The 12,083-nt window shown below is 48.0% G+C and overlaps 1 protein-coding gene across 2 annotated transcripts in view; it reads right to left on the bottom strand.

Annotated features, from left to right (window-relative positions):
- Nucleotides 1-10,174, bottom strand: part of tet3 (tet methylcytosine dioxygenase 3) — a 34,630-nt gene extending 24,456 nt beyond the window's left edge. The window contains exons 1-2 of one of the 2 annotated variants that reach the window (XM_027025991.2): nucleotides 9,937-10,174; nucleotides 9,310-9,369 (exon numbers count right to left, since the gene is read on the bottom strand). The gene's annotated coding sequence lies outside the window, so the exon portion shown is untranslated. Of the gene's footprint in view, nucleotides 1-8,246; nucleotides 8,706-9,309; nucleotides 9,370-9,936 lie in introns of those variants that run through there. The other variant, XM_035530372.1, reaches the window with a different exon arrangement.
- Nucleotides 10,175-12,083: the final 1,909 nt, after the last annotated feature.

Here is a 12,083-nt window from a genome sequence, read left to right as displayed (position 1 = left end):
GGGACGAGTGACCGGATGAGGGGATCCAGAGCGGAGAGAAGAAGGAGTCGCACAGGAGCCACAGATGAGCCACACAGGAGCCACAGATGAGCCACACGGGATCCGGGCAGAAGGAGGCGGAGAGGCGGCGTTCAGCTGTGCCAGACTCCCGCCTCTCCGCCTCGTGAATCCCTCCTCCGGGCTCCTGCCCCGCTCACCTCCACCCAGCCTGATCAGCCCTGCGCCTTAATTCACTCGCTTCTTTCATCTTTTTCCTTCCCCTCTCTCTCTCTCTCTCTCTCTCTCTCTCTCTCTCTCTCTTTCTCACGCTCCTTCGTTTTGGTTTGTTTTGGACTTGACAGTTCCGGAGCAGAGTGGAGCGGTTCGGTCGTTACCGCCCCCGATGACGGCGGACGGAGCGACTCCGCATTAGCTCCGGACTACACTCGGGCATCTCATCTCTCCTCCTCTTCCTCCCTGACACTCCCACACCCTCTCTCCATGCGCTTCTGGCCTGGATGGGCAGAGATCTGTGTGTGTATGTGTGTGTGTGTGTGTATGTGTGTGTGAGCCTCTCGCTGCTTTACTCTACGGCGCTGTCACTTGGATCTGTGCTATTGACGCTGCCAACATAGAGGCGGTAACCCCAAACACACACACACACACACACACACACACACACACATGCACTCACATGTATGCAACCACAGGCAGGAGCCAGATGGAAGAGCAAAACTGCGATTGGTGGTGGCAGAGTAGAATAGGGGAATACGAGTGTGTGTGTGTGTGTGTGTGTGTGTGTGTGTGTGTGTGTGAAAGAGAGCATAATTATGACATCACTGTTACATCATCAGAGCCCACCCCTCCGTGCATCAGCTAGTGGGGTGGGCAGATGTGTCATACCACAGAACACTAATTTGCCTACCCTGTCTCTCTCTCACTCTCTCACAGACACACACACACACACACACATTCACCCGCCCACTGGCCTTGCTCTCTCCCTCGTGCTCCCTCGCTCCACCAATGACACGGCATTTTTGAACACTGCTACTACGCTAAGGCTTTTCTACGGCAAGCCGCAAACATCACACAGGACTGGTCTAAACCCGAGAGGACAAAGTTAAATCACACACATGCTTACAGCACGGCTGTCACGGACCTGACAGACTCAGAATCTGCCACTTAACATACTTTGTGAAGTTTTGTTTAATTTGTTTCCGTGACAGAGATACCAAGCTAATGAACGGCAAGAAAACATGAGAACTCCACACACATACACAAACAAAATTATGAGACAATTCTTCACTTCACTATGAGAAAATAAATGCAAAGGAGATGAGAAAAAGTTAGTACAACCATACACTACCCAAAACGCTAGTCTAGTGCTGCAGCCCAACATTCTAATGCCAGTACTCCCAACGCCATGGCCCAAGATCAACTAAAACTGTACACACATAATGAATTGCAGTGAATTGAATCGTGGCGGTCTCGGCTGTTCCATGTGTTGTCCTTGACCAAGAGAGTGACAACGTGGTTCCCCTTTCAGGGGAAACCGGACAGATGTCTGGGTCTAGGTTACGCACAACGGCAGACATGTGGGATTACTGTGTTCATGGAGACTCCCAGCAAAGGGAACTCTGGGAACACTCGCTGCACTGAGGTTGCTCCTCTACCATTTATCCCCGCAAGTTCCATCAGATGTCTGGCCAGTCACTTGGAAGCATGAAAGAGTCGTGAGGCAGATCCAAACCCTGCAAACCACCCTCATCATCCTCTCAGGGGGGAAATTAAAGAGAAATGCAGGACAGCAACACAAAGGACAAACAAGGGCAAAAAAGCTTTTAAAAATGAAAGAAAACTATATACACACACACTCACAAATTCATTGTCGTACACAGTTTTCAGTGAACTGGTTTACTGTTTTGGAAATGTTGGTTTTTTCTGGGTAAACTGGAGTTTTGGAGTGCTGCACAACTGGAGGTAGTAATCACAATTCAACAAAATGTCTTTTGTTTCAACAAAACACAACCTTGTGCCACCAAAGAACTGGTAAGTCCTGTCACTTCCTCAAAAAAAGAGGACCTAGCAGTGACACTTGCATTTCCTCTAAAAACAAATAACAGTCACTAGATTTGCAGAACTAGCAGCTAAACAAAGCCTGGGGGCTTTGTAAGTTGTAAAGTTGAAAATAAACCCAGTAACATAGGGGCTGACCTCTGTAGACATACGGAGGTTCTAGTCTAGTTGGAAGGTCACATCATAGTCTGAATAGAACTAGAACTGGCTAACCAAGGAAATGACTGCACAACCAATCCACAACACGAAGGCTCTGAACTAATGTTAAAATGATCAATTCTGGACATAAACTATATATAGACTTAGACATAGACTTTAATTCAGTGCATCCAGTATTAAATATGTGAGAATAATTTCTTCAAAGCAGCAAAAATTCCAATCGCAACTCACTGTGTTCCTTAGAAACCTTTATAACTGTGACAAAAATGATGTCACTTTTTTTTCTATGAATCAAGCCTTTCTTTACGTTGACGGGAAAACAGTGATAAGTGTGAGTTTCAAGGCTTACTATATAAATATCAGAACCTGCCTGTCAATGATAAGACAACAAACCTAACGCCATGGGACACCATTATAGTACATCATCAAAAGAGACATACATATGAAACTTTGAGCTACACGTTTACCCACTCACACACACACACACACACACACTTTTTGTGCCCCATTTCTGTCCTCTGTGTCCCTAACCTTCACAAAAAAAAACAAAAAACACAATCAACACAATTTACATCAACAACAGACTCGAATTACAGCTACCAAAGTCAAGGATAAGCGCTAAAGCATCTGTTCCAAATCATACATCATTCATACAGCTCTGTCTCTCATTCACACACACGCTCACACACTCAGAACAGGTCTAATGAGGGGCAGGAAGGAGCGCGGGGACAGACCTGGTAGCATGCCACGGTGCTGTGTAACATGACTTCTCCAGTCCGGATCTCTGAAGTACGGCAGTGAAGGATAGCTTAAAGATAACAGTGTGTGATGATCTGTTTTTCTCCCTCAGTTTAACACTCACTCCTGACTCATCATCCTCCACTCATCCCTCCGGTTCTCCCACACACACACACACACACACACACACACACACACACACACACACACACACACTGACACAGCAAACACTGACAACCACCCCCAGCCAAACGTACATGCACAGGCACACAGTAACAGAAACACATATACAAATGGGCTTGTACAGAGACTCTCTTTCTCTCTCTCCCTCCCTCACACACACACACGTCAATACGGTGATCTCATCTAGTTTGCAAAAACAGTGAAAAGCCAAATGTTGAACCTAAATGCAGCAGCATTACAAATTATGTATCAGTTAAACAGAAGACTGTTCAGACCTCCCCGCCACACACATCTACACACACTTACACAGATGACATACCAGTTAACACAGAACACTGTTCAGACCCAACAAATACCTACAGCCCTACACACATCTTCTCACCTACACAAACACACACATACACCCCTACACACATATTCACCCACCTACATACACATACACCCCTACACACAGAGATTATGTATCAGTTAACACAAGACCACATACACATCCTACACACACCTACATATATCCACCCCTACGCACACCTATACTCATCTACACACATATTATGTATCAGATAACACAGACTTACACACACAATGTATCAGATAACACAGAAGACAGTTCTGACTACACACACACAGACACACACACAGACACTCTACTATACAGTACATAGCAGATTAATCACGTTTGACACCTCATAATTCATTTGCATTCCTGAACATTGTTCTGTATATAGTGAGTATGTTTATCCTGCTTGATCCAGGTTGCCAGCAGGCTGGAAAAACAGTAGTGTGTTGCTGGACTGATTCATAAGGTTCGCAAGATATTTGGGAGATATTTTATTTCCATAATCAGGTAACGAATATTTATTTATTTTAAAAAATGACAACTTCAATCTTCAAACAAACAGGAAATTACAAACAGGAAATTTGGTCACTCAAAACGGAACGCTTACGAACACCAAACCAAAAAAGTATCAGCATTTGAGGAGGTATTGCAGGATGCGTGAGGTGATCAGGGGCAGTAGCACGCTTTAGGGTCAGCGAGGTCGTCAGAACCAGCTCGTTGGCGTGACATCATTAGGCAACATCAACGATGCTCTAACAACCTCCTCTCTGTTCTTGCGCTCACGCCTCTTCTCCTTTATCTCCTCTCACGCTCGCTGTTGGCTCCCTGCGTCTCCCTGCGTCTCCCTCTCTAACTCCACGGTTACTTCACCTCTCACTCACCATCTCACTCCCTTTTGTTCTGAACGCTTTACTTTCTCCAGCATCTCTTCATCTCCCACTTGTCTTTCCACCCTCCCCTGTGGTGCCCCGCGCGTGCACGCGTGCGTTTCGCTTTCCTGCCCGTCTGACACAAGGCACGTGCAAGTCGGCACGCACGACTCAGCTGAGCCTTCCACCCCCACTGCTACATTACTGCCATTTACAAATGGAGGAAGAGAGAGAGAGGGAGAGAGAGAGAGAGACAGAGAAGGAAAGAAAGCATGAAAGAACAAAAGAAAAAAGAAAGAAAGAAAGTGAGAGATGGACAGAAACAGAGATAGGGAGATGATTACAGAGAGAGAGAAAGAGAGAGAGAGAGAGAGAGGGAGGGGGTAGGGTGGAGTCATTCTCATCACTCAGAGAAGCAATGGGAGCTGGGGGAGGGTTTGTAAAGAATAACGAAAGAGAGCACTCTTTGTGAACGCCGCAAAACACAGAGGAAGTCTGGGGAGAGGGACACGAGAGAGAATAACCAGGCACACAGACAGAAAGGGAGAGAGAGAGAGAGAGAGAGGGGGAGGGGAGAAAGAGAGGGAGAGGGGGAGGGAGAGAGAGAGAGAGAGAGAGAGAGAGAGAGAGAGAGAGAATGTATGGCAGCCTATGGCACGACAGGCACAGACCCAGCACAGAGGTCGCGTTCACAGCACCTCGAAGCACAGGTGCATTTCCAAACCCAGCGCGCCACGGACGCATGGCCGAGGCTAAAACGCCAGAGCGAGGCGGCGGCGGTGGGGGGATACGAGGAAAATAAATGACCTCCCAACAAAACCGACCAAGCGGCCGATTCTCCTGTTCCTAAATAGAGGAGGGTGGCAGGAGAGAGTGAGACAAGCTGCCTGCTCACAGCCCTGCACGGTGGCACGCCGCCAGGATCTGCTCTCCCTCTCTCCCTCTGTGGAGCTAAGATTAGCTCCCCGTATGTTCACGGCAGACGCAGCCGTATTTAAAGGGCCAGCGTCTCCTTGGAGATCTTGTTTCACTGCAGACTGCAGTATTGCGTGTGCTTCTCAGCAGTGTTCCGTCACACCCTGCGACCTTACGTCATGCTACCATCTCCCAGCCCCAGATGTCAGATCATGACACAAAGCAATATTTATTTATACAACAGTAGGCCAGATGTTTTGCGCTTTTGACACCCTTATCCAGACTGTCGTCATATTTATCAGTACCAGAGTGTGGGTTGCTCCTTGGAAACCAACTCATGACCTTGGTGTTACCACAACCTGAGCTATCAGGTACAGACTACAATTAACACCTTTACATTATTTACAGATACTGCCAATGTCTGGAGAAATGTCTTAAAAATAGCTAACACAACAATAACCAGGATTAATGTGGAATAAAAGCCATTCCTCCTTCAGCACAGTGGCGTGCGCTGTTTGTGCTCTTGGTTGGAGTTCACGGTTAGTTATTAATCTGAACTTCAACACCGTGTTTTAGGTGGCGAACTGTGTGACTGAGGGATGAGAGTCCAATTGGCTGCACTGCGGCATGTGGAGAAGGGGGCGGGCACTTAGGCTCCGCCTCTTGGTGCAGAAAACAGGCTCACACAGTGCCACTCAAGAAGAGCAGTGCATCTGATGGGGCAAGGTTAAAGACTGTAACAGCAACACAAGGATGCTGTGCTGTGTGTGTGTGTGTGTGTGTGTGTGTGTGTGTGTGTGTGTGTGTGTGTGTGTGTGTGTGAATGAGCGAGTTAGAGGTGCATGTGCATCAGATTAAAGGCCAGTAATTTCGATGACACACATCTGTCAAAAAATATGGTAATTAAATCTGGGATGTGTTGATCAAGGTAGATTGCAGAAGCACCACACATGCGCACGCACACACACACACACAAACACACGTGCGCACACGCACGCACGCACGCACGCACGCACACCCCTGACATTTACACACACTCAAAACAGGAAGTGGGGCCCCTGAAATCATAGAAAGAAAGTATAGATATAGAAGAGTTCCAAGAATTATGGTGAAGTGTGTGTGTGTGTGTGTATGTGTGAGTGTGTGTATGTGTGAGTAAGTGTGCGTGTGTGTGTGTATATATGTGTGTGAGAATGTGTGTGTGTGAGTGTGTGTGATCTCTAAGCTAAATTGAGGGTGAAATACAGGGTATTTGGCAGGACATCAGTAGTCTGGTTATGAAGTTAACTGTGTTCTTTGTGTAGTTGTTTCTGGCGTGTGCTGGGTGAGACGTTTGTGTACACTTCATCATCCTCTTTTAACATCCTGTTTGGTACCGACATATGATTTAATACCTGATGTTTAAATACCAGAATCCAGCCTTAAACCACCAAGCTTTGGCGATCGAGAGACCAGCTGACACAGAACATGTACTGCACCACACCTGATACTCTACCAGCTTTTGGGATTTTTTTTTTAAAAAAAAGAAAACTTTCTGCACGTTCCATTACCTTTAAACAACCACGCATTCGCACGCTGGTCTCCCTCCAGCATGCCTGTGTGCATGCACATGCTTGGCTGTCTGTGTCACATGACCACAGCCTCGAGGGCGGTCCTGAGCTATAATTACAGCCATGATGTCATGCGCCACTCACTGTTGCCACAGAAACTAGGTCAGCGTTAACCCTTTCCCATAATTCTATGGGGATTCCGTGCCGGTGGATGCCACCCGAAAACATTACTAGACTTTCCGTCGTTCTTCATCGCGTGGCGGTCGGCTCTTCTTCAGCTCGCAGTGATTTTCGCGTCTGTGAAAATAACGCGTGTTTGCTGAACACCCCTGTTTTACACGTGCTGAGGTGTGTAAAATGTAAAATGCGCCGCCGTTTCTGGTAAACGCCGAATCACGTCTCTGCGTCAGCCTCCAACAGCACAGAGGATAAAGGAGCAAAGGCAGGGAAGTGACATCGCTGCTCTGGTTCAAGAGTCACATGACCACCTACAGCTCAAATCACAGATCTGTAAAATGCACAGGTCGCTCAGTAAAGTGTAAGACACAAAAAGTTAAACATTTGCCACTGGCTGACATAAAGAAATATGATTTCTCCATAAGCAGAGACGTGCTACGTGAGAGAGACGCGCTACGTGAGAGAGACACCTGTAGAGCTAGTTAGTTATGTAGGGTTTTTAAAGCACAATAACACCAAGATAGTGTTAGAAAACTCCACATGGGACAGTGGTGGATGGGAGATATGATAAAAAGGTGCCATTGTGATACTTAAACATTCTTCATACATTACACATATCAATAACCATTTTTAGATTTTCTTTTCTGATATTTAGCTAGAAAGTTGGAACAGACAACGCCCCAGTAAAGCACCAGTTTATAACGCAGCACCAGTTGAAAAATAAAAGTGAAAAAAGTAATAATACCCAGGCCTCACAAACTGGCAGCGTGATCTCTGTAACATGGTAATGCTGATTGAGATCCCCAGCAAGGCAAGGCGTCCTATCACCCACCTTCAGCAGCTTGGTGCCAACTCTAGACCAGGGGAATGTGTGTGGGGTGTGGGGAGCAAGATACTGAAATAGATGTCAGCATTTCACCAAACTGGTTTCACCAAACAAGCACACACGCAGATAACCTGTTTTGCTTGTGTATGAATGTTTATATATGTGTGCGTGCGCTTCATTTTAAATGTATTTGCATTATGTATTTGTCAGTGTAACAAGTTACCATAACAACAGAGAACAGCCACAAAGATGTAAATGTCAGACACATGTTGGGGGGGGGGGGGGGGGGGGGGGGGGGGCTTCTTAAATTAAACATTAATAAAGTAAAAATACATGTTTGGAGAACAACTAAACTAAAACTAAAGCCTAAAGCTAACAAAAACAAAGCCAGTGGCCTTCACAAACATCAAAACAAGCAAACAAACCCCTCCGCTTACGTAAGGGTGTCAGAAGTGCCATGATGAAACACCGACACGCTGACGTCTGCTCACGGAACGCTCTGTAGCTCCGACCCTCTGGTGCGTCCATGGAGACGAACCAGGAATATCCGAGCTGCCGGCATTCGCTTGAGAATGGAATACTGGACGGGAAGAGAGAGCCGAACAGTGCTGGTGCTGCAATCATTCGAGGATCTCAAACCCGGAATCCGGCCACGCAGGGAATGGGTGGACGCTAGCTCGCCGCAAACCACACGCGACTGTGGCTTTCTACGCTACAGGTTACTCCAGTCCATAAACAGACTACCACGTGCTCACACACACACACACCCAGGATTCAGCGCCACGCATGCGTATGTGTTTGACCCACTCACTTTTACTCCTGTTACCTCAAATGACCGGGAAACTTCGGAACCCTGCCTGCCCATCTCAGAGAGCGAGATAGAGAGAGCAAGCGAGAGAGAAAGAGAGAGAGAGAGAGAGAGAGAGAGCGGCCTCTTTCTAACAAATCTCACGCTCTGCTCCGTCTCTCTACCAATAAGCTCTAAGCGCGGGACTCTTTAAACGGCGCTTGCACTGACATCGCCCGGCTGTGCCCGATCAGAACGGCACCACCTGACCGGCGGACGGCAGGCTGGCACCATCCATCGACTGAGGAACCACAGGCACACAGACACACACACACACACACACACGTAGAGCCACAAAAGCCAAGAATGCCTCACCTGCAACTCACAGGTGCCTGTCTGTCTACAGCTGTGTGTGTGTGTTTATGTGTGTGTGTGTGTGTATGTATGTGTGTGAGAGACAGACTCAGCCCACTGTGTTAGTTACAGTAACACATTGAACAATGAGATTTAAACAAACACCCACAAGGCCGGCACTCCGTATATCACCTTTAGACTGCAGAATACCGGCAAGACAAACGCTCTCTGGACACGCTTGACGAGAGGGGCTTCCTCTTTCAGGACGGACAGACAACCAGACGGGCAGGCAGACAGACGGGCAGACAGGCGGACAGACAGACGGACAGAGTCGATGATGGGTGTATTCTTGCTCTCACCTCCGTTGCCAGGTTTTGGGTTAAGGTGGAATCTTTTATGCTGTTGTCAAAATATTCCACCTTATGCATCCGGTCAGGAAAGGAGGGCAGAGGGGTAGAAAGGGGAAAATGATGGAGGGACAGAGAGAGAGAGAGACAGAGAGAGAGAGAGAGAGAGAGAGAGAGAGAGAGAGAGAGAGAGAGAGAGAGAGACAGAGAGAAATTTTAACAACCAAAAGGACTTCAACAGAAACGTATATATTTGAAGCCTTAGCCTTAATAATACCACCCCTCTCTCTCTCTCACACACCCATGCCTTTTTAATCATTCACTTATTTAGCATTCGGTGTTCTCCACAATATGACAAAAGACGTAAGCTTGTGGTAATGACTCGCTGCTGCTCAGTTATCTGCTGTGTGTCCACGTCCGTGGTGAACACGGCGTGGAGAGGACAACAGCCAGAGGATTATGCGCTTAACGCTAAAACAATAAACCGACAGTATCTCACACACGTCTTGTCTTAGCTCTGTGACACCCCCTGCTCCACACACGCGCGCGCACACACACACACAGACACACACACACAGAGCGAGGGGCTTCTCTGTCATAACTGTCGCACAGCTCGGCTCAAAGCTAACGGATATTTACCCTCTGCTTCGTGCTGCTGCTGTCTTGTCCACACTGCACAGACGTATTCCCATCAGCCACTATTCAACGCGTGTTTCTCTCCCCCTCGCGCTCTTCTTTCTTTTCCCCCCCCTCTCTCTCTCTCTCTCTCTCTCTCTCTCTCTCTTTCATATATGTCCATTCAGGAAGCCATCTTGTGTTTTAATCCTGTTTCACATTAGTGCGCTTGTGTGTTCACTCGTTCATTGGCCTCTTTTCGCTCTCTCTCTCTCTCTCTCTCTACTTCCCTCCCTCCCTCCCTCCCTCTCTCTCTCTCTCTCTCTCTCTCTCTCTCTCACTTCCTCCCTTTACGGATTGTCCACACACACACACAGAAGGGTTTTATTTAAAGCCCTTGTGATCACTATCACTGCTGCACTCTTCACACACACACACATACCCCTCCCACACACACACACACACACACTCTTAGCCCTCCTTCTCTCTCCTTCTCTGCAAGCAAAAAAGCTAACTGCATACGTGATGTGAATCCCCCCCCCCACCCACACACACACACACACACACACACACACACAAACACACACACAACTACGTCACGCTACAGAGAGCACACAAAGAGAGTGAATCCACCAATCAGAGCAAAGCGTACACTCTGCTGCTAGGGCAAACCACAGACATGGAGGAGGGGACGAGAAACACACACACGAAGGGGGATGGGTGAAGACAAAAAAAAAAGAAAGGGGGGCACGTGCTGTGCAGTGTGTGTGTGTGTGTGTGTGTGTGTGTGTGTGTGTGTGTACACAGTGCGCGGCTGTAAGTCTGTCCTCAAGACTGAAGGTTGGCTTGGGGGAAGGGACACTCACTCTCTCTGTCTCTCTGTCTCTCTCTCTCCTTCTCTCTCTCTGCCTGTCAATTAACTCCTCCAGCTTTCCTGGTCTAAACAATGCCTCTGGTATGTGCTATCACCGAAGACCATCTGTGTCTCGGCAATGTGCAAAAACTGGACTGGACTGCACTGCGCACATGCACACACTCACCGAAATGCAAGATAACCAATCATAGTCAGAGACAGAAAAACAGCCCAACAGACCTGTGAGGCAATGGCATGCAACTCTACACTCTAACAAGATTGGGGAGAAGTCTGATTCAGGATGCAGCAGAACCCATTTACAGGGAAAGGCACCGTTCTGGGAGGCTTTGGTCAGGTTTGCTCTTAGTAAAAGCCCAGACACAAAGGAAAGGCAGAGGTGTATTCCAGACCGCAGGCCTGTATTGTTTAAGATAGATCAGTCGTCATGACGCCCTCAGTGACCCTGCAGAATTATTGTGACTGTGGAAAATGATTTCCTGAAGTGGCTGCCAGCAGCCCGTCACATGACCGTAAACAGCACACGCGTGTTCTGGAGCTGGAGTCGTGTTTCAGTTCAGCTGAAGAGCAGACGAGCGCTGATAACGAAATAAACTGCAGACTGCATGACATTTAGCATCACAGCACGAATGAACGAACTGTCGTTTCAAAACAGACAGAGTCACCAACACACCAGGTACAAGTGACCGTCAGCGGCAGGCAACAACTTTGGGAAACTGAATTTCCCAAGCAAATGCAAACACACACACACAGATACAAACTACTGACCTCAATCACAAAACACAAGACGCGATCACATCTCCTCCCAACAACAAACAAAACCAGCGATGCTGAGAACGACTGGCCGGCCGTTAGCCGAGGACATTTTACCCAGCGGAGGAGCGAGCGAACACGCAGTGGCCAAGCGGACAAAACCCCCTTTTCTCCTCCGCCGTTGCTCACCACGCTCCCGCGGTCATCGGACTCGGGCTAACGCTAAACTAGTGCCGCGCATGGGTAAAAACCGCTGAGAAGCGAGAGAGAGAGAGAACTGAAAGAAGAGATAAATGTCATGAGGTGTCAGAGAGAGAGAGAGAGAGAGAGAGAGAGAGAGAGAGAGAGAGAGAGGGGTTGAAGAAACCACCCTGGAAGGAAAGAAATCGGTGGTTTGGTGACGCAGCAGTTGTGACAGGACCAGCTCACGCAGTGTGGGAACTCCAGCTACGTCATGCATGCGTGTGTGAGCGTGCGCGCACGCGCGAGTGCGTGCAAAGGCACATGTGTATGTGTGTGTGAGTGTGTGCACGCGCAGTTGGGCTTG

This window comes from Electrophorus electricus, chromosome 9, assembly GCF_013358815.1.
Source record: "Electrophorus electricus isolate fEleEle1 chromosome 9, fEleEle1.pri, whole genome shotgun sequence".
Classification (NCBI taxonomy): domain Eukaryota; kingdom Metazoa; phylum Chordata; class Actinopteri; order Gymnotiformes; family Gymnotidae; genus Electrophorus; species Electrophorus electricus.
This window is presented reverse-complemented; position numbering and strand designations above follow the sequence as displayed.